Source organism: Tenrec ecaudatus, chromosome 15, assembly GCF_050624435.1.
Source record: "Tenrec ecaudatus isolate mTenEca1 chromosome 15, mTenEca1.hap1, whole genome shotgun sequence".
In the NCBI taxonomy this organism is placed as follows: domain Eukaryota; kingdom Metazoa; phylum Chordata; class Mammalia; order Afrosoricida; family Tenrecidae; genus Tenrec; species Tenrec ecaudatus.
In genome coordinates, this window is record NC_134544.1 from 106,257,134 (window position 1) to 106,285,118 (window position 27,985).

General features: G+C 40.8%; 1 long non-coding RNA gene across 1 annotated transcript in view; it reads left to right on the forward strand.

The window, feature by feature from the left end:
• The first annotated feature begins 1,226 nt into the window (after positions 1-1,226).
• The window catches only part of LOC142427951 (uncharacterized), a 34,633-nt gene continuing 7,874 nt past the window's right edge, over positions 1,227-27,985 (forward strand). Inside the window, exons 1-3 of the long non-coding RNA XR_012780118.1 lie at positions 1,227-1,272; positions 12,289-12,486; positions 15,461-15,587. This is a non-coding gene — a long non-coding RNA (uncharacterized LOC142427951). The remainder of the gene's footprint in view (positions 1,273-12,288; positions 12,487-15,460; positions 15,588-27,985) is intronic.

The following is a 27,985-nucleotide window of genomic DNA, read 5'->3' on the forward strand; positions in this document are numbered from 1 at the left end:
CTTATTCCTCCAATCTAAATATTGGTCTGAGTAACTAACAAAAACCAAAAAATTCCAAAAAGCAGGAAAGTAAAACTGAACTATATTAGGCTCGTTAACTATAGAAAAAAAAAGTTCAAACAAAAAAGACAAAGGAAATCAGTAAAGGCTTTTTTTTTATGGGTACCCAATTTACTAAGAATCATTGACTTTATTAATCTGTTATGCTGGAAAATGAGAGCAACACAGTATACGCTTAGTCAAACAGACATAAGCAAAGATGCAGAGGAAGGCTCGGGACAAGAGAAAAGAGGGAAGAAACTGTTGTTGCTGTTTTTTAAATTACAATGTGCTTTTTTCCAGAGTTGATAATGAACACATTTCCCTGGCAGAGAAATTTATTATATCTCAGGGTCCAATAGAAATTGTCCTCTGTCAAAAGTCTTTTAAGCCATTTTTTCCATGATGGCCTGATAATCCCTGAGCACTTCTCACTGTGAGCCCAACTTCTGCTTTTTCACTGGTCATTTCAATAGCAATGAAAAACAAGCCTGGCCACAACCCTCAAAGGGGAACACCTGAACTGAGCAGTTAGGGAAGGTAAAAATCTTGTGGGCCATTGACCATGGAGGACAGACCCAAGTATATAAGGCATTGAATGGGACATTGCAGGATTCAGATTCATTAAAAAAACAAAAAAAACCCAAAACGACACCCATGTGATTTTAGGTGAAACAATGAAATGATCAGAAACCTCCTTACCTAATTTACTGAGGTGTTCTTTCAGAATTGCTAATTTTCAATCTCTCAATGATGTGTTCAGTTGTCACTAAGGTCCATTTTTATCAGGTTAATCCTCACTTTATTACCTCTCTCTCCTTAGAACTGTTCTTAAAGGAAAGACTTAGGCAATTAATTTTTTTTGGTTTTAATATGATATACTTTTTCCTGAATTGCTAATTAACAAGTCAAAGAAGTTGGGAAGCATGCCCTCCACCCACTACTTTTCCTTAGTTTGTCTTTCCCTGTTGTGATTCAAATGCGAGCAGGGTCACCCAGAGTGAAGAGTGTTTAGCAGAACTTCCAGACTAAGAAAAAACTACTAAGAATGGATCAGTTGCCACTCCAGGACCTGAGCTTCACTTCCAGGCCACGCCCTCCAGGAGTCTCTTATTACCTCCAGGCCCCGCCCCTTGCGAATGACCCCCCACCCCACCCCTACCCAGCTGATGCAATTTCCTGCAGAACCCACTTCCTCTGACTGTGAAGGTGCAGCCCGAGTGTCCCACACGGGTAAGTGAGTCTCCATGTTTCTGTGCTGATCCTAGGCTCGGAGTCCCCGACAGGCCCGGCATCCCCAGCTGTGCCCCTGTCCCCACGGATATTACAGTTCCTGCACCCTGTCTGCCCGCGTTCCAGGTCACCGCGACCCCCTGGGTTATTTCCAGTTAAATCCTTTCTGAGCTGGTTACAAGCCTCTCTGCCTTCTGCCCTGGGAATACTCCTGTCCCCTTTCCTGCTTAGGCCCCCTTTCCTCATTCACCCTCACCCCTCACGCCAGAAATGCCCAATTGAGGGCGGGTTCTTGCCTATGGCCTGTTCCCTCCTTGTCAGTTAATCGGGCAAGAGAGCAGGGGATCCCGGAGTGGCCTTTACCGAAAGGAGAGGCCAGCCCTGCAGTCACCAGGCCGCTCCACTGCTGACCGAGGTCTGTGTTAGAGCTTAACTTCTCAGCACCTTCTTTTGAAAAAGGGTACCTTAGCAGTGACGGCCCCAGATCCCCGCACAGACTAAGTCCTCACTGGGATTGCAGAGTCCCACGTAGAGTAAACCTCAGTGACATAGAATTTAAATCGGTCCTTTATCAGTTATCCTAGTGCAGTGGTTCTCAACCTGTGTGTTGTTAACCCTTTAGGGCGGGGGTGGTAACATGTGTTACCTGAGACCATGGCAAATCACATATTTTAGATGGTTTTAGGACCTGAGACACTGCTCCTCTGTCTCCTGCCAGGTCCACCCACATGCATATACGCCCACATATGAATACCCGGAGGTGAAGACTCTTACTCATGATACACCATGATTCAAGACAAAATTTCCTTTATTTGTAATTAGAAATAAACATTTCACAATATATAATGCATATTGTTTTCTGATTAATCACTGTTTTAATTATGATCAATTTGTAGCGAGGAAAATACATCCTGCAGATAATTACATTATGATTCATAACAGTATCAAAATTACAATTATGAAATAGCAACAGAAATAATTTTATGGTTGGGCGCACCACAAAGTGAAGAGAACTGTATTAAAGGGTCGCGGCATTAGGAAGGTTAACAACCACTATCCTAGTGGATACAGAAAATGTTTCTTGCAACCAAATTCTAAGTATGTAAATTCTTTTTATTCTTTTGATTTATTTGCTCTGGTTACTTTCTTTTTCAATTTTTTTTTAATTTTACTGGGTAGAACTATGTCCCAATGTTAGCTCCTAATTTTCAAAAATGTGCTATAATTGTTCCTAGTAAAAGGCAACATCCAGATATATAATTCTTATATAAAGTAAGATCTCATCTTATTTAAAATAGGTGACCATTTTCTCTGCCACACTGCATGGTAGAACTTAAATGTTCTAACCTTTTATCCAAGTGTCCTTGATAGAAGGCTTGTTTTATTCACTGGTTTATTGTTCTCATGGGCACTCCAGTGCATTCTGGTAGTGATGCCATGGGCCGTTGAACTTTTCCAGGTTTCGTGGCTGTAATCTGTATTTCAACAGATTGCCACCTCGTGGGACTCAACTGCTTTCATTTCATCAAGCTGACACTCATTTAAGCACTGGAGCAGTAGGGCTTCTTCACTGACTAATGTAGACTTGCCAAGATGACATGTTTTGCATAATAGACATGGTGATTCTTATTTATTATTATTATTTAAATCATTTTATTGGGGTCTCATACAACTCTTGTCGTAATCCATATATACATCCATTGTGTCAAGCACATTTTTTGACCCCGTTATTCTGACATGGTGACTCTTAATGAGAATTATTTTTGTGTTTATTTGCACAGAAATGTTTTGTTTTAGTTCATTCATCAGTATGTGAGAAGCTTCAACACTACACAGAAAATTACAGGACTCTAAATCCACGACTTTCCTAAGAACATGGGTGGAATCTAATTCCACATTTCTGGGTCCTAATATGAACAATATTGCACTTTTGCTCATGCTGTGTTTTAAAAGACTTGTGTTATTCAGCAAGGCAACTCTGTTTCCATTGTGTACCCTTCTCTCCAGTATAGGTTTAGAGTGTGGCCTGATTATTAGACGTTCATTGTCTTCCATCCCGTAAACACACATCTTCACTGTTTGAAAGGTGTTAAGGGCTGTTAAGGAACCTCCATAAAAATGAAGATTCTTGTGACATTGCTGTCGGACAGTAACATTTCCCCTATTACAAATGGTATATTCACAGCTATGAGGGAGGAACAGAATTATAAGACAGGTTCAGCACTTCTCTAAGGCAGCTGCTTTTCTAGGGTCTGTGTACAACCCAAGTGAGGTCACTCCCTTCAGACCTGCAGTTAGCACCATCTTTTCTGGTCATCAGTTTCTATACGTTCTCCTAAATGAAAACTGGTTCTGACTGATGTGATGATCTCTGAAGGCAAATAGTTCACATGCAGTTTTTTTAACTTCTAAGGAAGCCCGATGATTGAATTTATAGATCTCAGGGCTTTGGAACATAAGAATACAAATAGAGATGTTTTCTTGGAGAAAACGATGAAATTCAGAACAGGAAACCCACCCTGTCAACCCCTCTCTACCTGCCTCAGAGGCTGGTTCTTGTGCTCACTTGTTCATCAGCACCCTCTGTAGCCCGTTCCTGAAGGTGAGGTTTGTTCCTGGGTTCACACTGACTTCCCTCACCGTGTCTCCCACAGTACTAGCTGGCCATGTCCCCCATTCCGCTATGGATTCACAGATATAGCTCATCCTTGGCACCTTCTCTGTAGATGACTAATCAGGTCTTCATGAAGTCTGCATATTCTTAGCACAAGCATCAGTTTATATTAGGTAATCCACTCCAAGCCCCATGATGGCTGTTCCGAAAAGGAAGGCACCTGGAAGAAAAATTACATTGATTTATTGATCTTGCTGAAGTAATTCTGGGTGGTTACCATTTAATCTGTCTCTAGCATCCCCTTTATTTCCCAGTTGGAGCTCAGACCAAGGTGATCCTGGAGACAGATTATTCGACGTGCTGAAATTGGGACAGATGTGGATCTCAGATCAGGCTATGCTGTGTGGAAAGATAGTAGATCATTCTTGTTTGGCAGTTTTGTGCTTCTTGGATGGTAAAAGACCCTGGAACCTGTGCACGCGGGCCTATCCTAGGCCAGGTACCCTCCTCCAGTAGGTATGTAATAACAGGCTCAGGGAGAAACAATGTCTTTTGCCTCTGGAAGCCCCTGTGGTTACAGTCAAAGGTATTCAGACCTGTGCCATCATCCTGGCCGTGATGTGTCCACTAGTGACTTCTTTTATTTATTTTTTTCCATGGCTGAAAATCCCTTTATTTTGGGAGGTTTGGGGTGCTCTCCTGTTGATAGTATGGCTGGTTTTAAAAATCTATATTGAAAAATAGTTTTCCCCCCGAGCTTTGATGATGCTCCCTAGGATTCTTGTGCCCAATATTGCTGGCCAGAGGGACTCTCGAGTTTGTCTAAATCTTGCATCAAGCCGTCTAGTTATTCTTGTTCTGAAGAAAGTTTTGCTTTTTTGTCTTTATCCATAGCATTCTCTCATTGGACTAAACTGGACTTTAGTTCATAAATCCTTCTTTTTTTAAAAAAATCATTTTATTGGGGCTCGTAGAATTATTATCACATCCATACATCCATCCATTGTGTCAAGGACATTTGTACATTTGCTGCTTTAATCATTCTCCACTAATGACTTCTTAGTTGCTAATTGGCCCATACCAAGTTCTCACTTTCATTTCAGAGTTCATTGAGATATCCATGTGCCCAGGGTGTCCGGTCAGCATTTCACAGGTTAGGTCCGAGAGGGGTTGCCCCGCTGTTGTTATCATGAGGAAGTATTTGAGGACTTACTTTTCTCAGTGAGAGGAGAACCCCAGTGTGCTCTGACAGGGAGTCCCTGGCACTGGACACACAGAGTATCCTTAGGATTGACATGTTTCCAGTTAGGGGTGAAGATACAGCCCCACTTGAAGTATGTCCTGTGAGGTTAAGCTGTTGGTTCACACAGATCTAAAGATTGACTGGAGTCAGATATTTTCGGGTTATCAGTGCACACTGGTAGAGGAGGTATATAAAATCATTCACTGAGCCCTTTCCCTAGGTCTCAGTAAAAGGCCAATGTTAGTTTTGAAAAGTGGATACAATGCTTCCTATGTATGTACCTTTAATTTTCTGCCTCCTGCATCTTTTGTGACCTGAGTGTCCTGTGGGAATGAGGGGAGGGAAGGGGTCGGTGACAAAATTAAGAAGTAATTAATATGCCTTATTGATCATGGGTTTCGCTACATCTTTGAGGAAGAAACCAGATGAAATTGGGATGTATAAATTAATAAATCAGTACAACTGAACCCTCAGGCACCTTGCTTATTGGGTAACATCCTTGCATATGTCCGATAGCAGAAAAGACTCCTTGAGGCCAGGACAGAGTAGAGGGGAGATCCACAAGACACCTGTCATATGGACATGTTGTTGTTATCATATATAAACATTTATCAACCAGTTTATTTTGCCAACTACCATGAATTAGATGAAAATGATTTAATAGTTAAAAAAAAGAAAAGAAAATGATTTAATAGTTTACTGAAAATGTGCCTGTGATTCCTGGTTTTGTCTGTCTACCTACCTTATTAGTTCCCTACATTTAGGTAAAGTCTGAGAGAGAAGATAGCTCCACATACATACCTAGCAATGTGACTTTCTTGATGGGTTAGATTTGGGTTCAATTTAGGGTTGTAGGGTGCTAGAGTCAGAATCTGTAGGTAAGATTGGAATTAGGTCCTGGGATTAATGTTCCTGGTTCAAGAACAAGAGTCAATGGATAGAAATAGAACATAAGTGTCAGGAGTCAGATGTTAATGGAGAGATTAAAGTAAGGTGACCAGATTTTAACATTGGTAAAGCAAGGTACCAGCAGGACACCATTGATCAAACTCAGATCCTGGTGAAATAGCCACATGGCAGCCAAAAACCGGATACTCTAGCTTGTCATGCATTCTTTCCAAAAATCGCGACTTATTAAAAACACCGCGGGAGGTGAGAAAAATTGTTAAAAATCAAGACGTCTGGTAAAGGGCTTTCTGTTTAGAATGTGTCCTGCCTGACAGCTTATGTTTGCAGTTGCTTACGGCTTATGTATTATGGTATAAAGATGTAGAGCTATGATTTAAACAGTACAGTTTGGGAGTTGGTTCCTCAATTTGAGACTTTGAGTTATATAGTTAGGATTTAGGTTATAGAATATATTCCAAGTTGTGTTCCTGATTTTTTAAATTGGAATAAATGAATTAGGCTAAATTTTTTTAATTGGTTTTTGCTATCAGGGAGTGCTCAGGGTATTAATAGCCATTCTGGATGGTGAGGGGCTTTTCAGGTAGTTAGGGTTTCAGTGTTTGGGAAGATTATCAGTGTGTTGTCAGGATGCTCAGCATGTTAAGGTGTAAGGGTTAATAGTCTGGGAGCTGTTGTTTAGCAATTGATGGTTTGTGAATTAAGTTCCCAAAGTTATTTTTACGTATTGAAATGTAGCCTACGTTTTTATATTTATTACCTATTTATGGCATATCTTAAAGATTTCATGGATACAATCATTAATTTATGTTTAGAGGAATTTTTATTTCTCTTTGGCAGCCTTGTCCTTAAAGAAATCTTATTTTGATTACTGTAGTTTTAATATACAGTCAGTTTTTAATATCTGGTGAAAGTGGATATTTTTGTAGTTTTTCTAAGTCTGACATTTTGACCTTTTTTAAAAAAAAGCAATGTTTATTAGCATATTAACCTATTGAAGTATACCCATTTTATGTTAGATTTGTGGAGGGTTTTTTCCCTTAACATTAAAAGCCTTTGATTTTGTTTGGTATGTTTTATGTGTCTATTTAGATAATTGATAATTATCAATTCTTTTGTAGTATAAAAAAGATAATTTGTTTATATTTTTTGGTATATAACAGTGCTTATTTGATGTTAAATCAACTCTAGGACAGATTTCAATTAATTGTGGTATATAATTATTTGGATGTGTTGTCTGACTCAATTTCCAATAATTTTAAGAACTTTTTCATGTAGATCCATTACCAATATCAGTCTACAGTTTTCTTGAAGTATCATCTGACCTTGGTATCAGCTTATTACTGGTCTCATAGAAAATGTTAGTAATGTACTCTCACAATCATGGTTATGTTTGTACCCAATAACTTGAGCTTAAATAACACAACACAAAGTGATTATTCATACTGTATGAATACTCTGGTCTCTAGCTACCAGAATCTTCAACTTTAACCTATCTTATAGTTAACCTTGATGTTTCTCATGGAATTTAATTTTGATTCAGTGATGATAGACCTCAGTGATTTTGTCATTACTTTGTTACACACACACACACACATACACACACACACCAAACCCATTCCTTCTTTTTAATAAGAGAGCTTATGTTCCAGCAAATGTCACATGAAAGGTTTGGCATCAGTTACCATGGAAATAACTTTTGTAAATATAACTTACACACTGGTATTTTGTGCTTGTCTTGGGTACTGATTAGTGGTTTCTGAGGTGGTTGTTGTTAGGTGTCACTGAGTTGACTCCATATCATAGGGACCCAGTACACAACAGAAGGAAACACAGTCTTCTATGCCAGACTCACTGTTTAGGATGAACCGTTGTTGTCGTCACTGTGTCTGTTCATTTAGTTGGGGATTCCTATTTGTCCCTGACCTTCTACTTTACCACATACAATATCCTTCTCCAGGGACTGCTCCTTTCTGACAACATTGTCCAAAGTATGTAATAGGAACGCTTACTATCTTTGACTCTAACTAGCACTCTGAGCTTACTTCTTCAAAGACAGATTGGTTTGTGCTTTTGGACACCAATGTTATTTCAGTGTTCTTAGCCAGCAGTATAACTCAAATAAATGAATTCTCCAGTTTTCCTTATGCAGTGTTCAGCTGCCAATACATAAGAGGCAATTGACAATACCATGATTTGGGTGATGTGCACCTAGTCCTCAAAGTAAGATCCTTCCTCTGAAATACTCTAAATAAGCATAATAAGGCATGTATACAATGTAGCTATTGATCTCAACGGTTACTATCACCATTCTGTTTTTTTGTATTTTTCGCATAAGTTATCAGTATTTCTGGAAGGCATTAAAACTTAATCAAGCTTAAATTAAGAATGTTGCTCAGGAGGGGCCTGGAAGCCAACTTTACTCTGCTACCAACCAATGTAAGGCGCTAGAGTTGAAACCTGTGGTTAACACCCGGTGCAATGGTGAGCATTATATTCAAAGTAAGCTTCATGACTGGTATACATGACAGAGTCTAAAACAAATTGCGCTTTTCTCTAGTTGTCTGACTTGCTGATTTGTTTTAGAGGAGCACTAGTCTACACCCCTTATCCTATAACTGCAACCTCACAGCCCTGCGTTCAGAGACACCCTGGGGGTTACAAAAGGGAAGTGACAATGATATCCAACTAACCACTCAGGCTAATGCCTCACTACTTTATCACACCATTGCCTCTTCCCACCACATTCATTTTGTTGTCCTGCCGAACTGGGTCCTGGTGGAACATGTTTCACCAGCTCAAGTCTAGGCACTAGCTTTTCCTCTTCTCCCTAGCAGACCAAGACTATGGATGGGACATCCTAGAACCCAAGCCAATAAGCCCACTCCTACAGTTTTTGCTGTTTGCCATCTGTCAGCGTTACCTAGAAAGCTTGGAATCCAGAATGTAGGCCATGATTACAAAATCGTTGATCAGTCATTTCTTCCCTGGATCCACATTGTACTTTTAAGCTTCTGGCCTCACCTTGGCTCTTGGGATCACCCATCTCCCTACCCCTTGCCATTCCTTGACTGTAGGCTGCAGTCTTTCCCAAAGGCTTTTAAATTGGACATCAGTAAGCAGAAGAGCTTAAAAGAGTAGCACGTAAGGATTCGCCTGGCTTGTTTTCTTGTTTAGGATATCTCTGTCTTGGCCAACGTGCATCTCGATGTCCTTTTGGTGTCTCTCTGTCACTTGTTGTCCACCTCCACAAGAAGTTTCTGTAATTACCATAGTGTTGCACTTAAATGTGCTACCCAACCATAGGCATTTCTTCACACATAATAGATATTGTAAAGAATACAAAGGATGCAAGCAGATTGGAGAAGGTTAAACATGATGAAAAGCTAAGCATCAGTTGGAGTGGCATGTAAGAGCATTATTCAACTTGATCACATTCGCCAAATATGTCAAGGGTTATAGTCTTTGGGGTAGTACTGGCTGGTAGAGAACATTCTTCACAAAATATTCCTTTTAAAGTTAGATTTCTGGTGAAGGAAGATGTTTACCTTCAATGAAGCTTGAGAATTATGAGGCCTTAAATACTTGTACCTTGGAGGGAAGGGAGTGTAGAAAGGGAGAACCGATCTGGGGGATCTACATGTAACCTCCTATCTGGGGGATGAGCAACAGGAAGGTGGGTGAGGGAAGACTCCGGGCAGTGTAAGATAAGATAAAATAATAATTTATAAATTATTAAGGGTTCATGAGGGAGGGGGGAGTGGTGAGGTAGGGAGAGGGGTTAAAATGAAAATGAGCTGATTCCTGGAACCCAAGTGGAAGGCAAATTTTTAGAATGATGAGGACAACGAATGTATAAGGGTGCTTTCCTCAATTGATGTATGTATGGATTGTGATAAGAGTTTTATGAGCCCCGATAAAATGATTTATTAAAAAAATACTTGCACTTTATTCTGAAAATGAATATTGTTTACATATAGGATGTGGATCCAAAGTTGATAATTATATTTGAGAAATTGGTAAAATTGCTCTGTAAATGTAGAGTGGGCTCTGTTTTTAATGCAAGCACCCTCGGATAAGGGCATGGTTTTGATTCCAAGGGTTCGGGGTGGTCACTATTTAGCTCAAGAAGTATAGGCCAAGAACTTGACATGTTTCTCAAAATTGTCTGCTCATCAACAAAGATTTGGCACTGAGAAATGCAGTCCAGTCTATGGAGCTAGAAGTCAGTTACTACTGTCTTGCACATTGAAGCCTCACAAGAAAGATTTCAACTTCTGACTGGGTTGTGAACCAGATCCATTCACCTGACTCCAAGCAGGGTGAGCAACCCTGGGGCTCCTGGGGGTGGGGCCAGGGTGGAGGAGCTTGAGGGGAAGTAGGGATCCATGCTTCCTGGGGTCTGACCCCAGGAGAGCGCCAGTGTACAGGGGCCCATGCTGTCCTGTCCATCATGGTCCAATGTCTCATCTCATCTCCCTGAATGATAGAATTCACTGGGTAAGTAATCAATTTGCAAAAGGCCTAGTGGTTACAGATTGGGCTTCTACCTGCAGGGTCAGCAGTTCAGAATTACAAGTAACACCTGGGGGAAAGACAGGGTTTCTACTCTTGTAAAGGGCTACAGTTTCAGAAACTCACCAGGGGCAGGTCCACCTCCTAAAGGGTTGCTGTAGCAGGAACCCGCTTGATGGCAGTGAGTTGGGTTTTAGGTTTGGGTTGCTGATGACAGTGACAACAGAGTGTCTGTTTGCTGTGTCCCGCTTTGATTAGGTCTCCATTGAATCCTTTCTGATAATTATCCAAAGATGTAGATCATCTTCCCCCAGGGGAGAATGCCTTTGAAGTAGATTGCCTGCACTCCTTTCCAGCCAGCTCCTCTCTACGGGCCTGCCTAGGTCAACTGTCAAACTGCATTAGGTTACCACAAATAATGCTACATTAAAACATCATTTATCTTTGGATTCAAAAGTGCACTCACTATGGGGATATATACTTCTTACTTCATTCCAAAATCTGCACATAAATTTCAATCTATTTTTTTAAAATGTTTTATTAGGGGCTCATACAACTCTTATCACAGTCCATGCATACATCAGTGGTGTAAAGCACATCTGTACAATCTTTGCCCTCATCGTTTTCACAACATTTTCTCTCCACTTAAGCCCTTTGCATCAGGTCCCCTATTTTTCCCCTCCCTCCCGCTCCCCCCTCTCACATGAGCCCTTGATAATTTATAAATTATTGTTTTGTCATATCTTGCCCTGCCCGACATCTCCCTTCACCCCTTTTTCTGTTGTCCGTCCCCCAGGAAGGAGGTCACATATTGATCCTTGTAATCGGTTCCCTATTTCCAACCCCTCTCCCTCTACCCTCCCAGTATCACCACTCACTCCCCTGACCCTGAAGGTTTCATCCGCCCTGGATTCCCTGTGCTTCCAACTCCTGTCTGCACCAGTGTACATCCTCTGCTCTATCCCTACTTGCAAAGTAGAATTCAGATCATGATACTTGGGGTTGGGGTTGAGGGGGAAAAGAAGCATTTAGGAACTTGAGGAAAGCTGTATATAAAAAAAATTCAATGTAATAGATGATATATATAAGTGTTTATATGGAACCCTTGTTTTGACATGTGTTAAGGGTTGGACTGCTAATCTCCAGGTTAGAGGTACATACCTATTAACTGCTTGTCATGTCTTTACAGTCTTTGAAACTCGGTCGAGCAGTTCTCCTGTGTCCCATCAACAGCTTATACATCTAACTCTACTTGATGGGGAGTTTTACAGTGTTTCTAAAGTGATTTTACAATGTATAGTTCCTCTAGAAAATAGTGTTCACTTTATACTAGCTTTTTTATATAGCCCTTTCAAAATGTTTCCAGCTGCTTTAATTAACATAACCATCTTCAAGGTTCATTGATTTATCATTCTCCTTGAGAATCACACAGTAAGGAATTGATAGTTACGTGTGCTGTGAGGTAGGGATCCTGCTTTTTGTTTCTTTTTGACAGCTTATTTGACTTTGTCCAATGTATGTTTGATTGTCCAATCTCTATTTATTATAAAGCCATCTTTACTCACATGTCTGAAGGTTATGAGTTTTAGATTTTATTGCTCATGATAAAATCATTTTTCCATCACTCAGTAAGGGCACAGTTAACAGTATTGAGGACTTTGTGCAATAAGAGGAAGGGAATTGTTATAGCTTTTGGACCTACAGATTATGTGTTATTCACATTGTATTCTCCCATCAGCTTGCAGATTGTGTATCACCAGCAGCGGCGTACAGGAAGGAGGAAGAAGTTCCTGATTTTGGTATTATTATTTCTGGGATGTCCTCATAAGAGATTGAAATTTGTGAACATCTTTATTGCTGATCCAGATAAGACAAACATAGAGTATCCCAGTTGCTGGCAGTGTTCTAAGGACCGAAGAAAATGACCAAGGCCCAGGTGATTCTGATGTGTTTTATCCTTTTCTATATTTCATACTGGGATTGTGGAAACCTGCATAATACAGATCCAGTTCATTGGAAAAGTGGAAATTTGAAATTGTAGACGTTAGAGATAAACTTGAACTCTGATTTCAGCATTGGGCTTGAGATTAGGAATAGATAGATCATAGGATTAAAACTAAACTATTGACATTGAACATAATGCGTCTCTGAAGATTCTTGGGATCACGTTATCATCTAAATCATTATTCTATGGCCAAACTATGGCAGTCATTCAAATTATAGGCTATGCCTAGTTTTTAAGGGGAAATAAGATCATTTCTTTAGAAGTGTCTGTATTCCATGGGATTTTTGTTTGACTAAGTTTCTTTAATGCTTCTTTCTGAAGGTGATGTGTTACATAATCTCCCAAAGAGCCGCATTTTCATTAATGAATCTAAAATTGAAAACCCAAATTTTTAACCTCAGCCAATAGTGGTTCAAAAATGATTGACATCTTCTCCCCTCCTCTAACTATAGATGCAGGAGAGAGAATCAACCATCAACGTCAGGTCGGATTCATATGAGGCAGAGCTTAAGCATACCTGTACTCTCCATACTTTTCCAGTGATGGCACCAGTTATTGTTCCCACAGTCCTCTCCTACTGTGCTCATTAACTTTTTGCAGTGGCCCTGTGCAAACGTACAGTCCAGAGCCACAGGTACAAGTTTTATTAAGTAACAGCATATAATTTGGTATCAGAATGAATAGGCTGCACATTGGGATTCATATTAAAGAGCCATATAGAAAATTTTGCTCTTCTTCAGGGCAGGCTTGTTTTTTCGGTCCCTCAGACATTTTACCCACGGAGGCAGGCTCATTTCATAGTTCCATCTGTCTAGCCTTCTCTCATCTCCTTGGGGGATATCCTCCTCTTGATCTTGCCTGCCTGCCCCACTATCTTGGCTGAAAAGTCCTTTCTGGACCTGTAACCATTGACTCTGTCACTGTGTCCCTTCTGCCCTGGTCATTATCTCCATCAGTCTAGCTCTTGAACCATGAATATTAACGTTCATTTTGCAGAACCAGCAGTAGATGAGTGAGTGCCTATGAGATAGAGGTTCACGGTGTTCCATGATTTACTTTGTAGCATCTCACAAAGCTAAATATTCATCAAGTAAACAAATACCTCGTCAAGATGTGGATTCTGGTGAGTCCCTAATCTGTATAGAGGTCAGGGATCAATCTGTACGGTTCTCCTCATTCATGTGTTTGCAAAGGCTGATGAACCAGATCATCAGGGCAGACAACAGTCCACTGCCTCACAAAGTGAAGTTGTTGAATCTGGTCAGATAATAAGTTGCAGGGGATGAGGAACCCAAATGGGAAAGTCATACCGCAAGCTGTTGACTCATGGAGTAGGGGAAGTTCTCAAGTCAGGTCACACAGTGGGTTCACAGGTGTTCAAGGAAATGGCTCATGCATTTCTTGAAATTGGCAAATCCCTAATCCATGGGATCAATGTGAACTATGTGGCTTCAGGGTCTAACAAAGCCAAATCAACAAACCAATGTCTCACTGTCTCTTCTCATACCATGCGTGCAGGCAGTTCTCTCTCTCTCCCTCTTGATATGATGGCTTCTTGGGTCAACCTAGCACCTTCCCTGCCTAGGCAAGGTTAGGAGGGCTCCAGAGGTCCACCCAACAAAACTACGAAGACCCCTTGGAGAGCATGTGGTGGAAGATGGCAGTTGCAAGAGGACCTTGCAATTAAAGTTAAGGCAATCTGGTCTGAAAGTGGCTGCGAAGAATTTGTCCTAAGGTTGTCATGAGGAGCTTGTCCTAAGGTGACATTTAAGAGCTTCGAAAGTTGTACTGCATCCAGGAAGGGAGATATTGCCTATGAACATTTTGATCTTGGTTCTCAGTTATATCTTTTTGTTCCTGAACCCGAGTTTTACCTTGTTCATTAATAGACCACTTTAATCTGTTGAGTTTTGTGTGACCGTAGCAACAGATTATCAATGAGACATAGAGTGCTGTGGGAGGAATGACTTGATTAAGAGTTAACAAAAATGTGGAGAGTTGAGGTATGTTTGACCTCCCCCATCTGAACTCTTCCTGATAATTGTTGACACTGATACTGCTAGAAGTCCTAATTCCATTTGATAATAAACAGGTGTTTATCTACTTTGTGCAAGTATAAATCTTGGCTATTTCTAGCTCATTCAGATAGTTTCACTGGACCTCAAAGTTCTAATGTTATGAGTGGGTGCATTATTATAGAGCACGGGAGTCCGCTATACTCGAACAGTGATTCTCAGGAACGACATTGCAATTGTGGCAAATATTAAAGACTGACCAGTGTGGCACGGGGTTCCTCAACCTATGTCAGGACTGAGAAAGTGAATGTATTTTCCAATGGGTATATGTACTGGAGTTTACAGATCTTTCCATAGGCGTGCATGTCATGCAGTTAGCGTGTACATAGTCAGTGGGTACTATCATCAGCGGGTAACATAATAAGCAGGATGGTGAGTCACCCTGTTGACCTAGTGCTAGTTGATTTCAATCCCACCCTGAGCCCTCCCCAGGTATTTGTGACATTTATGGTGGCTTAGCTATGGAACCTGATTTCTCTGATCTACAAATAACCTTCAGGCACAGTGAAGTAGCCAGGCACGGAAACTGTTCATCTACTATGGTAATTCCTTTAACACTGCTCCTTAATGGAGAGCTATATGAATGTGTATTTGAAAACATTTCTTAGAACAGTGGGGACCTTTCTGGAAATAGGGCTCGTGTTCTGTCCTCATAATTGCGAATGTAGAAATAAGGTCAAATACTTTTTACCAAGTCCTCAGTTTTCCACACATTATGGAATGCACTGTCACAATAGTTTTTCTTACTGTTTTGCTTTCTTTACTGTAAGATATATTTTTAAAATCTTCAAGTATAAAATACGCCATTAAATCGACTCCTCTTTCTACAGGAATCACTGACATTCAACGATGTGGCTGTAAAGTTCACCTGGGAGGAATGGCAGCTCCTGAACCCTGCTCAGAAGACCCTATATCAGGATGTGATGTTGGAGAACTATCACAACCTGGTTTCCATTGGTGAGGAGAATTCTCAAGTCATTGACCTCGTCATTGGCGTTTCCTGTCTTATGTGTTAAAATTTTTGCAGTGTCTGTGGTGTTCTCAAAGAGGTAGATTCTCATTGCATCCTCTGGTCTTAAGTTAGTGGGTTGGGTCTTCTGCCCTTGAGAGAACACTTTGTTCCTTTGAACATTATTTTCCTAGAAATACAACATTCTGCAGGCTTTACAAACTTTAGGTTAATTTTGGTGTGTCTAAGATTGTGCAATTTCTCATGAACAGGTTATCTAGTTGTCACCCCAGAATCTGTCTCTCAATTGTAACAAGGAGAACTGTGGTCGGTATTAGAAACAAGCTATAGTGGAATTTTATCAGGTGTATAGTCAAAATACCTTAAGGGTAATAGGCTGGGGGTATTGATTCAACGGGCAGAGGGCCTCACATCCATGATAGATGTTGGAAAATGCATAAAAGTCTGTGCTTCTTTGAATGTGAGCACTCACTTTTCCTAGCAGTTGAGAAAAGTACCCCTGTAGCTCTAAATGAGATTAAATTTCCATTTATTTGATTTATACTATTGTATGTTTGCTTCCATAATTTTCTTTCTTTAAGATTCTCAAAACTTTCCCTCTCTTATATGCGTCTCTCTTATTTTGAATATCCATCTTGCAAGCCTCTCTCCAAACAGATGGAGCACCATCTTGGATGTTCAACTCGAACCATAAATGGGCCTCCTTTGTGCTTTCTTAGCTCCCCACCTTGGAGTTTCTCTAAAGATTTTGGTGTCCATTTTCTCATTTGTTCTCCTGGTTCTTTAAAGTTTTCCTCATTCTGGTGAAATAAGTTCTTTCTATTTTCTTTTAGAGACGGTCAAATTGCCTTGTCTGTTGGAATTCTTTAACAGACATGTTTCTCCATAGTTTGCTCCTTTTGGTGAAACACATTTATGACTTCGGTTATTTTCAGGTATCTAAAGTCACCTTCCTAGCAAGAAAATTGTTATCAGCTTAGCATATAATTTTGCACCGCACCTTCAATTTTTTTCTACCTGTAAGATTTTGTTTTGTTTTTCTTAGAAAAGTACAAATACTTTAATTCTAAGTGACCTGCTCTGCTTAGGACCCACCCAAGAGACGTTCAAAGTGAAATCCAATTGTTCACACTTCATCTAGTATCACACAGGCCGCTTTCCAATGTGTGCACACGCGCATACACATGGGAGGAAGGAGGGGACGGGTTGGGAGTGCAGGCACAATGGACTTTGACCACAGGATGCAAAACGCTTCAGAAACCAGACCTGTCAGACAGCTAAGTACAAAACTGCCTAAAATAGCAGGGCTACTTTTCCCAGACGGCCTGCATACAACCTGACGAAGATGACTTGGATTTGTTTCCCTTCAGTCAGTTTGGAGCTGTGGCCGAAGATGCTGCCTCTGGAAAGCTGAGTGCGCTGCTGAGGCAGACCCGGAGTCTGCCTGGGACTGGGAAGCACAGGCTCACTGGGGGCCACTGCAGGTTCCTCACCGCCACTGTCAGAAAGCTCCTGTCTGGCTCTTCCAACAGCTTCCTGGAGAGGATTTCAGGATGGCTTCCGTGCTCCTCTGTCAGTGCAGTTCTGCAGCAGTCCCAACAGCTGTCTTCGTTGTACTGAATCAGGAACTTCTGGCACGTTCTAATTGTTCCTGTGGCAGGAGGGAGATGAGCGCAGGACTGAGGGTTGGGGGTCCAGGGGCCGGGCCGGATTGGCTCACCTGTGCTTGAATCGCACCATGGCCGCCTGCGTCATGTAAGATTTTTTTTTAAGTTGCCTGTTCCTCCAATAACTTTGTAAGTGGAAAGGGCATTTTTAACATCCTGTATTCTTGGATTTTTCCTTAAGCGTATGTCTGCTTTATATTCTTTACTATGCAGTGTGCCTTCTTTAGGCCCACCCCTTCTTAACAGGTCCTCAACCCAAAAGATGACCTTTGCTGCTTCTAAAGAACATTTTTGCAGGACATTCCAACAGAATTTTTTACTGTAATTCAAACAATGCATAGAATAATCAATATCATTCTCTTTTCTTTTTTGTCTTTGAAGTATCCTTTTGATTTCTAAATGTATGATTTCTTTTGTGTCATCCCAGAACTCATCTGGTCTCAGTCATTAGTCTTCAGTCATCAGTCTTTTATTACTCCAGTTTATTCTTTACATAGTCTCTCAGCTCTGTGATCTAGGTATTTTGGTTAGCTTCTACTTGGATTTGAGCAATTGATGGTCTGTTCCACAGTTAACCCCTGGACATGTTTTGACTAATGAGCTTCTCCACCATTTCTTTCTAGGGATGTGGTTGATTTGATTTTCATGTGTTCCATTCAGAAATATCTATATGTATAGTTTCCATTTCTGTTGTTTAATAAGAAATTTGGTATGAATTCATCATTCATCTCACATTTTTATTGCTAAACTTGCATATCCTTTCTGTCATGGAGGTCACATTTCCCACCTACTGACAATTTCCCCAAATGTTACGTTCATCAGTGTACATGATTGTATGATTGATCAATATCAGGCTATAAAAGTCATGTAAAATTTTCAATATATATGTTTAATCTTTTTTGGGGGAGCTCTTACAGATATAACATTTCATAGTTCAATCACTGTACAATTGCTACCACAGTTTCAAAACATTTTCCTCTTGACTTCCTTTCTATCTGCTCTCCTTTATCCCTTCCCTTCCCCACCCTCAATTTCTTTATTGTGGAAAAGAGAACCTGGATTAAAGCAGCCTTATCTCTTTACTCCTGACTTCAGGGCTTGGAAGACCAGTACTAGTGTTAGAAGAAAACCTCCACAAGTCCCAAGGATAAAGCTAGAGCTGAAATGCACAATTTCCAGATAGAATTTTTTCCACAACTGCCCTCCAGTAAGATGTTAGTATACAGCTTCTACAGGTGCCTCACTTCTTGCTACTCAGCTAAAAGATGCCTAGCTTAAAAAGCAATCAGGTTCCCTTTGATGCTATCACTCAAGGAGTCAAGTATCCCTTTGTCTCTTAAATGCCCTCTGGATGGGTCCTATGGGAGGGTTGTATAATTGAAGGGCAGAAATAAAAAGGCTTTATATTCTTTCACCAATTTATACAGTCTCAGGGCTTGCAATCTCCCTCCCCCACCCCTCCGCTCCTTCCCCAGCACACACACACACACACACACACACACACACACACACAGACACCTACCTACCTAACAAGGTAGGTAGGACTTTTACCCTGGGGGGTCCCTGAAATAATTGGGTGAGCAACTGAAAACCATTTGTGAGGGCAGGTGAATTGAAGTACTCTCTCCTCAGTGGGGAGAACAAGAACAACATGTCTGCTCTTGTAGTTAAAATTGCTGGCAGATAGTAATAAGCCATGTGCTTGTATGAGGTATCATTAAGATAATACTATAATGAGAGGATATTGTGAGGATAATTTTTAATTAGGAGAATGTGACTTGGATTCTTCTCCAATTTACAAATGTGAATTCCTCCCTCCACCCAAATGCCTGCCCTTGCAATCTTCTTTAATTCTGAGAATAAGCAATTAGGCTGTGTCCTCTCTTCTAGGTCCTCAGTTTCCCACAGCCTAATACTTACCATGAAGTGTTCTAAAAGAATGCAGGATATTCCCATGTTCACACTATTCCGTTCTGTTGTGTCCGTGCCTTCTGAAGGCTTGCATGGCTCGCTACTATATAAACTCACTGTTAAATGACCTCGCTGTCTCATTCCGGGATTGGAGATGAGGCCACTCTTCCCCGTTTTGCTGTCTGCTTTATCTTCCTTAATTGCACACACTATTCCTAAGGGCCCATTTGAGTGTGGGGCTGGATCCCCCACGGTTTACGTTTGCTTAAACAGTTGGTGTACCAATCTAAATAGCACTTATAACTGGTCTTACTTGCAGGCATATGAATATTAACCTTCCACTGACAGAATTATTCTTTAGCGAAGATATTACCATGTACTGTTTGATGATGGATACGATGCCAGGCTTCTTTCATTTGTCATTCTTAGCCTTATAAACCACGTGATTATGTAATTATAAGTAGACAATACCAGTCTATTTAAGTTTAATAATCATACACAATCGATTTTTAAACATTCCATTTTGTTTTGAAAACTTGCAGATTTTTGTTGATAATACTTCATATATTCCATCTCCACATTCTTAGAATATGTGTGCAGCTATTTTTTCTCATTTTCAGTCAAGTTTTCCTCCATTCACGTCATTACTGTTGACTTTACTTTGAGGATTTAGTACTTCGTCAGTGTTATTTCCTTGTCATTAAACCTAAGGGGTTCATGTTCCAGAAGTAGATCCCCAGGTCTTCCTCCCAGTCCTTGTTTCTGCAGATTCCACTAAGACCTGTCTACCATGGCTGATCCTGCTTCTATTATTTGAAATACTGGGTGGCATTGCTTTTGGCATCACAGTAACGTGCAAGCCACCGCAGGACAACACTGAAAGATGAGTGGTGTAAACTAGAATATAGGCTCTATAAACATAAAGCATATGTTTCTGTACCACAATACCTTTCATATATACTTCTAAAAATGCTTTTCCCCCAAGTAGAACATTCTGCAATGTTCACATTTCCAACTTTATGTAGTACTCAGTTGTCTTTCAGTAAAGCTTGATGAATAGAATACATGTAACCCCTACCGGCTGGAATTAGCAAGCCTTATCCGACCTGTGGTCTATTGTTCTCAATGTCTTCCTTCTATTACATTTGTTGTTCATTTTCATATACCTCTTTAAGCAAATGCCAAATCTGTGTTCACTCATCCTTTCATATCCAACCAGAGTTCTACAATAACTATTTTTACCATTTGGATTATTTACACGCTTGTATTTCTTCCAATGAGCAATAAACATCAAGCATAGTGTTTTATTTATATTCATATAAGAGGGTTGTCACTAAAGATCTACTTCGTATCGATGCATATTTTAAGGAGTCCATTGTAAGTCAAGATTTTGAAAAGAATCAATGTTCTGTTCTTTTATAGAAATCCAGAAAGATGCCGACCATTTGCTTGAACACATGCAATGTGAAAGATACATGGACAGAATGGAACAATAGTATACATTTAATACATTGGAAAGTACTGTTTATCAGCGCAGAAATTATTTTCTTCCAAAGGAAACGTATGAGTTGTTTGGATTACATGGAAAAATAGTAAAATCAGATTTAATCATTCTGAAATTAAATCAGAACAGAAGCAACAAAACACAGAAGTCAGTTGTGCTCAAGGAAGATGAGGACAATTTCCTCCACACTGAGCAGGAGCAATTTTGTACTGAAATGAAATTCTCTGAGTGTGAACAATCCAGGATCTCGAAGTCACAGCATCAGGAATCTGATCAAATTGAGAAACCGCACACTGGTGATAAATGTGGGACGACCTTCATTGAGGAGTCTTTGCTCTATGAATGCCAGCTCATTCATATACTAGATAAGACCTGTCAGTGTGGGCAAAAATACAATAATGTGTTCCAACTCAATGAACATTATCAAAAATCTCACGAAGGACAAAAGCTTTATAAATGCTTGGATTGTGGCAAAACTTATCACAGTAAGTCATACCTCAAGGGATGTTGTGAAACTCATGTGGCAGGGATGCCCTACATATGCAGTGAATGTGGGAAGGACTTCACCATGAAGAGTGATCTCACTGTTCATCAGCAAACTCATACTGAAGAAAAACCCCATGTATGTGGTGAATGTGGCAAAGGCTTCATTCAGAAAATACAACTCAAAACTCATCTACTAACTCATACTGGAGATAAACCCAATATATGTAATGAATGTGGCAAAACCTTTATCAGGAAGAATGCTCTCACTGTTCATCAGCAAACTCATACTGGAGAGAAACCCCATGTATGTCGTGAATATGGAAAAGCCTCTACCAGGAAGTCTTTTCTCACCGTTCATCAGAGAGCTCATACTAGAGAGAAACCCCATATATGTGGTGAATGTGGCAAAGGCTTCACTCATAAAGTAAATCTGAAAACTCATCCACGAAATCATACTGGAGAGAAACCCCGTGCATGTGATGAATGTGGCAAAGCCTTTTTTTGGAAAACTGCTCTCACTGTTCATCAGCAAAGTCATAGTGGGGAGAAACCCCATGTATGTGGTGAATGTGGAAAAGTCTTTATTCAGAAAATCACTCTCACTTATCTTCAGCAAACTCATACTGGAGAGAAACCCCATATATGTGATAAATGTGGCAAAGGGTTTACCAGGAAGACTTCATTCACTATTCATCAGCAAACTCATACTGGAGAGAAACCCCATGTATGTGGTGAATGTGGAAAAGCCTTTATTGGAAAGACTGCTTTCACTGTTTATCAGCGAACTCATACTGGAGAGAAACCCATGTATGTGATGAATGTGGAAAAGGTTTTCTCAGGAAGTACATGCTCCCTGTTCATCAGGAAACTCACCAGAGAGAATCCCCATGTATGTGGTGAAAGTGGGAAAGCCTTTATTGGAAAGACTGCTTTCACTGTTTATCAGCGAACTCGTACTGGAGAGAAACCCATGTATGTGATGAATGTGGAAAAGGTTTTCTCAGGAAGTACATGCTCCCTGTTCATCAGGAAACTCACCAGAGAGAAACCCCATGTATGTGGTGAACGTGGCAAAGTTTTTATCAGGAAGAAGGACCTCAGTGTTCTTCAGGGAATTCTTCCTGGAGAGAAACCTCATGTACGTTAGTGAATCTGGCAAAAGCTTCATTCGGAAAGGAGGTCTCAAAATTCATCTATGAGTTTACACAGGAGCTAATCCCTATGTATGTGGTGAATGTGGAAAAACGCCTTTATCTGGTACAGTGAGCTAACTGAGCATCAGCAAACTCATACTCCAGAGAAACCCCATGTATGTGGTGAACGTGGAAAAGCCTTTCTCAGGAAGAATGCGCTCATTGTTCATCACGAACTCATCCTGGAGAGAGAGAAATCCCATATATGTAGTGAATGGGACAAAGGCTTCATTCAGAAAGCACATCTCAAAACTCATCTATGAATTCATACCGGAGGAAAACTTTTCATGTGATGAATGCAGTAAAGCTTTCAGCCAGAAGTGGTGTCTTAAGCACATCAGAGATTTCACAAAGGAGAGAATCCCTTTGCATGAACTAAATGTGGAAAATTTTATTTCCTAATTTTCATTAGTTCAATGATAGATTCACTTGCCACTATTCTCGATCCATTTTCTGTCCCTACTATATTTCCGGTTGTTGTCTACAAAGTGATAGTACACAATTCTAGGCTGAGACTATGAAGCAACGTTCTAGACAGCCTGCCTTCACAAAGGCTGGTTAAGTACATGTTGAATGTGTCCTACCAGCACAGTTGTACTCAGAGGGATCAGTGAAGGGAGTTTTGTTGGTCACTTAGATCATTAAATATACTTTCATCTCAAGTCTGACAATTGGGAACTTGAGACCAACATATTAATAGGCTGATCCAGACAGGCAGAAATAAGGAAGCAGAACCAAAGTTACAAGAGGATAAGACTACAAGAAGCATTCTGGAGACTACATTGATCCCCTGTGGTGTATCCCAGTGTCACATCACCTTGGCTTCAAGATCTCATGGGATATTTGTGAAACTGGGTATCAACAACATGAAAAGTTGACTCTTCCATCACTTTGGACTTCACATGGCTTCCTTGAAACCAGAAATACACAGTTCTTTTTTTTTTTTAACGTTTTATTAGGGGCTCATACAACTCTTATCACAGTCCATACATATACATACATCAATTGTATAAAGCACATCTGTACATTCTTTGCCCTAATCATTTTCTTTTCTTTTTTTTTTCCTTTTCTTTTTTTTACATTTTATTAGGGACTCATACAACTCTTATCACAATCCATACATATACATACATCAATTGTATAAAGCACATCCATACATTCCCTGCCCCAATCATTCTCAAAGCATTTACTCTCCACTTAAGCCCTTTGCATTAGGTCCTCTTTTTTTTCCCCTCCCTCCCCGCTCCCCCCCCTCATGTGCCCTTGGTAATTTATACATCGTTGTTTTGTCATATCTTGCTCTATCCGGAGTCTCCCTTCCCCCCCTTCTCTGCCGTCCCTCTCCCAGGGAGGAGGTCACATATGCATCCCTGTAATCAGTTCCCCCTTTCCAACCCACTCATCCTACACTCTCCCAGCATCACCCCTCACACCCTTGGTCCTGAAGGTAACATCCACCCTGGATTCCCTGTGCCTCTAGCCATCATATGTACCAGTGTACAACCTCTGCCCTATGCAGCCCTGCAAGGTAGAATTCAAATCATGGTAGTTGTGGGGAGGAAGCATCCAGTATCTGGGGGAAAGCTGTGTTCTTCATCGATACTACCTCGCACCCTGACTGACCCATCTCCTCTCCTAAACTCCTCTATGAGGGGATCTCCAGTGGCCGACACTTGGGCCTTGGGTCTCCACTCTGCACTTCCCCCTTCATTCAATATGGTATATATATATACATATATATATATATAGATGTACACACACATACATATATATATTTTTTGTTGCATGATGCCTTATACCTGGTCCCTTGGGCACCTCGTGATCGCACTGGCTGGTGTGCTTCTTCCATGTGGGCTTTTTTGCTTCTGAGCTAGATGGCTGCTTTTTCACCTTCAAGCCTTTAGGACCCCAGACACTATCTCTTTTGATAGCCGGGAACCATCAGCTTTCTTCGCCACATTTGCTTATGCACGGAAATGAACAATCTCTTCCACCAAAACCACACCCACTGTGAGTGCATCTTTTCTGACTCATAGTAATCCTATCAGACTGGTTAGGACTGCTCGCTAGGCTTTCTCTGCCTATAATTATTTACAGAAATAGACAAGTTCATCTTACTCAGAGGGACCCCTTGTCTGGTTTGAATCCCTGGCCTTGTGGTGAGCAACCACATCTGATCCCACAGCACCACCATAGCCCTGTCTCTGCACCAACAGGCCCATAGTACAAGGTTTCTTAACTGTCACTTTTAGAAGCCAAGTCATGATATTTTCAATATTATTATATAGATATGAACTCGACTATGAATAAGGAAGGCCATAGAAAAAATGAGATGGCCTTTGACTTATGGTGTTGTAAAAGAATGATGAAAGTACTGTGGGGCAGACTGGTAATAAGATAAATAGGTCTGTTTTGAAGGGAGTACAGCCAGTGAGTGCTTTAGAATCAAGGATGGTGAGACCTTGTTTCATGGAAAGTTATCATTCCTGTCACTTCAAAAAGATATCAACCATGATAAAGTAGGACATCAATGAAGACCAAGGCCCTTGATGAGATAGATTGACACAATGGCTGTTTCAATGAGCTCAAAATATCCATTGCAATTATGATGCTGAGAGAGGCATTGAGAATAGGAACTGACTCTGTGGCACTTAACATAATAAAAAAGAAATCAAAATACACAACATTCTTCCCAGGTTAAATAACAGTGCTTGGGAAATCGTATGTGTTTTATGCAGGAAAACACACCTAACAAAGGGAAATATGTAACAGAATTCACTGTCTTTATCATTGCTCTTACGTTGAAGTTCACTGTGTCTTGGGTAATTATTGGTAGCACATGTCTACATATTTATAGAGCTTTAAGCATCCAAAGTTACATGGGCGCAGGATGGTTGTTAGAGACTCGTAAAGAAGTTTAACGTGAAAGAGAAGAACTGTCTGAATAGGATTTTCTTTTCTGAAATACTGATGGCAGAAAGTTAGCAGGTCTTTAACCAGGGGAGTCACTGGATGGTTCTGAACTGCCAACCTTTTGGCTCAAAGTTGAGCATTTAATCATTGTGCCACATACTTTTTTGGTCCAGGTTCTCCTGAGCATAACTTACATGCATCAACTTAATATTCTGAAGACGAACATTCCTGTTCATATTGTCCAGTGTTAAGACACCATATAGATTTCTTCAACATCAGTGCTACTGCTATTTTTTGCTCCTTGAGTATTCATTGTCGCATACGTAGAGTATGCTGTCCTATATATTGTGTGTTTTCTGTAGCAACCCTGGACAGTATCTGTAGTGTCAGAAACAGCTGCCACATTTGGGATAACTAAGAGTGACTCTAAGAAAGGTCAAATACCCTACCAGAAATATCAAAAGAATTGATGCACTTGGGTTATGGTGTTAGAGAATAATATTAACTGTATTGTGGGCTGCCTGAAGGACAAACAGGTCTGTCTTGGAATAAGCACATCTGGCTTCTTGGAAGCATTCAAGTCAGACGTTATCTCCTTCATTTGAACATGTCGGTAGGAGCACCACAACCCGGAGAATGGTCTTATGCTTGGTAAATTAGAGTCGGTGAAAAAGACAGTCTTTCCAGGAGCTGGATTGTCACAAAGTCTGCTATGGTGAGTCCAAACGGAGGAATCACTGTGAGCACAGTGCACTTCCGGGCAGTATCTATTCCTGTTGTACCTGGGATCTCTGCGAGTTGAAGCCAACTCAATAACAATTCAACATATTCAGTATTATTTAGATCATTCTAAGTTAAATTTATTACATAAACCTACACTTGTGAGTGTTCACTGGAATGAAAACACTGAACATCCATCTGATCGCTTGGAGAAAATTTGGAGCTCACTTGAGAAATTTTTCCTGCATTAATATTTTTATACTCACATTAGTGACATAGTGGTTATGTGTTGGGCTGAGATCTGCATACCAGTGCCCACTCCAAACAAGATAGACAGGGCTTTCTTCTCCGATAAGCAGTTAGAATCTCAGAAACCCACATGGGCGTCACTATAAATTATCAACAACTCAATGGCAGTCAGTTTGGGTTTTTTTAAAATAATATTTCTAACTGACAAAAAAACAGGACTAGTTATTTCCCTGAATTGTCAACAGATTGAACCGATAACTATTACTTTGAAGTCTGCCTTTCAATAAATGGTCAAATCGACAAAGCCCATTCCAATGAGAAGAAGGCAAGTTCAGATACATGAAGGTTCCCTAGAGTCTGTGCTTGGTGGTCCATAGAGAGGTGCTGACAAGGTGGGGAAACTACAGCTTTTGAGAGGAAAACATCGCTGACTTATCTCTTTCACGTCTCCTAAAACCATGACTTGATGTACTAAGTTTTGTGTTTGGGTTCACACCGAATTCCCATCTCTGTGTGTCTGGCACAGTAATACAGTGCTGTGTCCTCAGGATGCACGGAGCTCAGTTTTAAATAAGTTTTGCCCTTGGAGGTGTCCCTGGTGATGCTGACTAGGGATTGGAGAGCTGGATTATACTTTCTGCCCCCATCAGTATCTATTACACCAAACCTCTCCAGTCCCATTCCTGGAGCCTGGCAGATCCAGTGCACAGCATAGCTGGTTAAAGAGAATCCAGAGACAGCACAGGTGAGAGACAGGGTCTGTGAGGGCTTCCCCAGTCCAGAGCCTGACTCTTGTAGCTGCACCTGGGCCAGGACACCTGGGGATGAAGAGAAACAGAGTCCTGGGCTGCGATGCTGCCACCCTAGACTTCATGTAGGAGTGCCTGAAGCACTTACCTCCCGGAGTCACCACCAGAAAAGGAAGCCCACACACAATTCGTGTTCTTGTGGATAAGACTCGTCACACCCAGAAAATGCTCTCCGGGTGAAAAGGAATAGGACTTTCAGTACATGCGCGCTGCTGTTTCACGGGGCTGGTATTTGCATGTGGGAGGTGCACTTGTATGTAAAGGTGGACAGGGCCGAATGGAGCCCAGAGCTCTGGCACTCAGATGAGAAACGCGATGCTGGTGGAGTCCTTGGGAGAACACAGTCCTATGAGGTCTTCACTCTACCAACCATATGCACATCTGTGCAGATTTCAAGTTCAGTGTAACTTTATGTGCATTCCCGTCGAAAGTACCCAAATGATCTATTGAAATTAAAGACCATCTCTATCCTCATGTTTGGAATCAAGACTGGGGTCACCTGAATCTTTCATCCATCTGAACACACAGGGAAACAAGTGTATGTCATCCCAAATTCTTCTTTCCCCTGTTTTATTTCACAGTATTTGGAAAGAAGTAAAAGGTACTTCAATGTTATATTCTCTATTTAGAGTTGGAATGAAAAGGTTTCCTAACATCAGGGTCATTTGTGAGGCTAAAAGAAACCACAAAAATAAAAAGAAATTCCATTTTCTTCCATGAATTAGTACCGGGTGGGTGTTGGGCTCAGTGTATTCAGAGAGCGCCCTGCTGACAGCATCCCATCACTTACAGGAGAGGTGTTCCCTGACCTCACACTGTCCTCCAACTTCTGTGGGTCCCACAGCAACATTTTTTCTGGCCCTAAGCTTTCACGCTATTGGTCAGGAGTGTTACCTGGCACTGTCTCCGCAGGTTTCCTGCCCTGGGCCGTAG